Source organism: Limulus polyphemus, unplaced genomic scaffold, assembly GCF_000517525.1.
Source record: "Limulus polyphemus unplaced genomic scaffold, Limulus_polyphemus-2.1.2 Scaffold1707, whole genome shotgun sequence".
In the NCBI taxonomy this organism is placed as follows: domain Eukaryota; kingdom Metazoa; phylum Arthropoda; class Merostomata; order Xiphosura; family Limulidae; genus Limulus; species Limulus polyphemus.
The window spans coordinates 103,071-107,821 of record NW_013667317.1 but is presented as its reverse complement, the minus strand read 5'-3'; positions in this window follow the sequence as shown (position 1 = coordinate 107,821).

The following is a 4,751-nucleotide window of genomic DNA, read 5'->3' as shown; positions in this document are numbered from 1 at the left end:
ACACACGCTATAATTCACAACGATTCATGCACTTTACTTACGGTCACTAACGCTCGCTTGACTCAATTATCTGTCTCTATATCTGTCTATCTGCAATTATTATCTCAGCTTTATTTACTTGGCTTATATATTAAAATAGAGGGCGTCTGGCAAACACTCGAGCCTTCATGATCCTTCTAGAAACTCATCACGTGTTACCAGCGTCACTTGACTTCCGCTGTCATAACAGTATTAAATTGCTGTGACAAACATCAAATGTTTTGGCATAATGTGAGGGTTAATTTTATGACAGATAGAACCAGCTTATATATCTGAAAATATAGTGCAAATTCTCGAACTTTATCATCTAAACATTTTTTTAATCTTTGTTTAAATCTTTTGATATGAAAGATGACCTTGTTTCTAATTTTCAGTCAAAAATTCCGGCGTAGAAACAAGTTAATTCAGATTCAATTAATTCTTAGCTTTCATCTCATAATTCATGGATAAATAATTTTATGGATTATATGGACTTTACCAGCATATCTTTTTATTTATTGAAAAGCCAGTTAGTGAATACGAACACTAAGTTATTTTATTGTCACAAAATAATAGTTATTTAATGCCACTGAAAATCATAATGTAAAAATTTTTTTTTGGAGTACTTTTTCAAACTAATAGGTTATCGGTCAACTGGATCCAGCCTTAGTTCTTATTTATCCAATTGACCAAGTGCTATAGCAACTATTATATATATGTACATATATATAATGCTTATTGAATAGAATGTGATAGTTTAAGTATAATTACCCTATGGCATTTCATCTTTAATAGAATTTAAGCTATACCCAATAATTATCAGTTTTGTGTAAAGTGTATCGAAAAATCTATAAGATGAAAAATGATATAAACATGCTCTAAAAATTTAGAACATATGTTGCCATTACAGATAATTAACTTGCTCACTTAACCTTCTACAGATGTTTCGCCGACATCTGGTTTGCTACATTTCTGGGGAATAATGTCCTTCATGTTCTTATGCTTTCGCCCTCTTGCCAATGAAAAGCGAGCTGTTTTTTAATATATTTGTTTACGGAAATTGATAAAAAAATATTTGTGTTATATATGGTGCGGTCCAGCTAAATAAATAAACTTAAGTGCAAAATATTTAGTAAATAATACTTGAGCCCAATGAAGCGGGATTCGTGAATATTATTTCATAATAAACACCACAAAAATATATTAGTGTATTTGTTATTTGCTTAGCAACATTGTCAGCAGGTATTTTGCTGATATTTTACAACAGCTCAACTTTAACATTTAATTATTTTTCGTCTATCATTACGTTTATCACAAAAGCTGGTAAAAGCAAAGTCTATTGTAGTTTTTGAAATCTATAGAGCTTAAGAAATTCACTTGTGTTGAAATTTGTATAATAACGTTGATTTGGCTAGCATTTCTTGGTTTTCCATTTTCTGTCCTTCAAGAAAAAAAAAACTTCAAAATATTAAGTTCTTATTTATTCTGATATTTCTGATATTGTGGTTTGCGTTAAATATATAATGTACCATCGTTTTTGTTTTTCTCGTAATTGTAAATTGACTTTATTTTTCTCGGTTCATTCAGGGTTGGTTGTTGTTGCAAAAAGATACACAATGGATTATTTGTGCTCTATCCAGCACGGTCGTGGTGATCGAAACCTTTCTTGGTAGTTTCTGTAACAGCTATTCCTTAGTGTATGAACAGCACAACGAGTTTAAATTTAAGTTTGATACGAACAAAGATAAGCGTAATACGAGAAGTACCGAACTTATGAGAGAGAAAATTAGCCCGTGACTACTTAACATTATGTGTAGAGTTAGGACTATAGCTAGTTCATAAAACGGTGTTATCATACAATTTCAGGTAGAAGAAATAAAGCGCTTTTGTTATCATTATGTGAACTTGACTTCGTATTTATATATGTTTAGGTATCAAATAATTGTAACTGCTACAATACTGATGTCAGGAGTGAAATTATTTTGACAAAAATAAAATAGACCAAACTTCAAGTTGATGAAACAAGTTTGAAAAATTTGTGTTTGGTTTTAGAGCAAAGCCATAATGGGCTATCTGCTGTTTCCACCGTGAAGAATCGAACCCCAGATTTTACCGTGGTAAGTCCGGAACTTACCGCAGTCCCATTGGCGGACTGCTCAAAACGAGATCGCAAATTTGCTAGAGGTGATGAAAAAGTGGAAAAGTGATCAAGAAGAAAGAGGCAGAAAATGAAAAGAAGACAAAAAAGAGAGAAAAATTAGATGATCAAGAATACATAGGCAGGTAATAGAGAAAGAAAATTAAAAGAATACAAAGAAGAAAAAACAGTGAGTTATAAGAAAAATACAAAAATTAAAAGGATATCAGGAAGAAAGTTACAGAAAAATAAAAGAAGAAAGTGACAGAGAAATTACAAGAACGAGACATCAGATTTAGATAAGAATTGTAATCCCGGATCTGTTTGATTGCAGATATAACAGAAAATGTACATAATGAAGTTAAAAAAGCCATAGGAGGCCTACGATTATCATAAGAAAATCGAAAAATTTCAATGAGACACTAATAAAGTACAACGACCAGTTTGAAGAAGTACAGAAGGATTATAACAAAACTGCCGAAGTACAAAATAACACCAATATCAGGATAAAACATTTAGAAAATGATTTTGTAAATGCAAGGTTAAATCAGCCACACCTCTTTCTGCGTCTACTCAAGAATCCCAACCTGAAACACCAATGATTATGCAATGAGGAGCAGGAAAAACCTATCAGATTTACATATGTTACCTGTGTTGTGCCTCCTGTGACTGCAGGACTTTTCTAGACTAGTCCAGCTATACCATTACGTTATTAAGTTATGGAGTACAGTAGGCCAGTTCAACAACATCATTTAATTGAAGACCAACAAATTATGATGGAAGGATACTGTGGAAGGCATCTCAGGCAGTTCGAAATAATTTCCAAGAAAGAATTATGAAATTATCAGATCAAATAATGTAAAAACTTTGACTCTCTACGTAAATCTATAAGAGTCTCAAACGATTAATAGACATCTGTTAACTCAAAGTGAAGGAAATAATACACAGGACAGAATGTGTTTCGATTGTAACTCAAAAAAAGAAAGAAAAGACATATTGCTAGGAACAACAGGCGAAAGGGTTTTAGGAAATAGAAAGGATGATAAGAAAAAGCAGGTGCTACAATCCAGAACAACATGAACACTAAACCCAGTAGACGACCCTTAATTGTAAATAATAAGGAGAGAGTTCTTCATCTGCTCTAATTGAGATAATTAATGACAGAACTTTAGTCAATTAAACTTGCAGATAAACAGTTAAAAGGAACATCTAAGAATTATAGGATCAAATAGTTTGGAAACGTCAACTCCCTCTAATTGAAGTCTGGAAGAACTCAAAGGATTATTATGACAACTGATTACTCAGAATGAAGTAAGTTATGTGACAATTGATGTTTCAACTGTAACTTAAAAGGAGATATTGCCTGGAACTGCAAGCAGAAACAAGTAAGAAATAATGTTTGTTGGCATGCTATAAAAAGGAGAACTATTATAAACGTGAAAACTGAATCAACAGACAGTAATAAACTAAGGATATGATACTTTAGGATAAAACCAGAGACCAAACAGACAAAGTATTGTTTGTTTGCTATAAATTTCGCGCAAAGCTACACGAGAGCTATTTGCGCTAGCCGTCCCTAATTTATTAGTGTAAGACTAGAGGGAAGGCAGCTAGTCATCACCACCCACCGCCAACTCTTGGGCTATTCTTTTTACCAACGAATAGTGGGATTGACCGTTACATTATAACGCCCCCACGGCTGAAAGGACGAGCATGTTTGGTGTGACGGGGATTCGAACCCGCATATTGCGAGTCGAGCGCCCTAACCACCTGGCCTTGCCAGGCCCATACAAAGGAACAACAAAAAAATCACCAGATTAGGAAAACAGGAAATAGTTTGATTTAAAGTTCAGACACTATTTATTTTATATTTTACTATTTTCGTAAAAACCAATTAATATATACAATTATATCACAAGTAATTTTAAAGAGCAAAATTCAGCTGAGAATACTTTATTTTCCCCAGGTGGGATAAGAAGTTCGTTATTTAATAAAGAAATCAGTCCAGATGCATTAATGGGAAACCTTGCAACATGTTTATTGACACTCTTACTACAGTTACCATTAACTGAACTGATGTAGTAATGAAAGGTGGGAAGGAAATTTCCTCCCGATATAAAGCAGAAGGATTTATTAATATAAACAGCAAGTGGTCATAAAATTGCAGCAAGAAGACAGTTTGAAGTCATCCTCGTGGTGGGAATAGGAAGCTTCTATACACAACATAGAAAGAAGATAATTTATATGGAATATGAAACATCTTCAAATAACGGATAAACGCCTGTTTACAGCTTTTATTTTCTTGTAGAATTTCGGTTGTCTCGGTCTAAATGTAAACAATTTTATCTGTTCCGACAGCCCGAGTGGTGGTTAAACTTAATTTAACGGAAAAATGTTTACAGCTTTTATTTTCTTGTAGAATTTCGGTTGTCTCGGTCTAAATGTAAACAATTTTATCTGTTCCGACAGCCCGAGTGGTGGTTAAACTTAATTTAACGGAAAAATGTTTACAGCTTTTATTTTCTTGTAGAAATTCGGTTGTCTCGGTCTAAATGTAAACAATTTTATCTGTTCCGACAGCCCGAGTGGTGGTTAA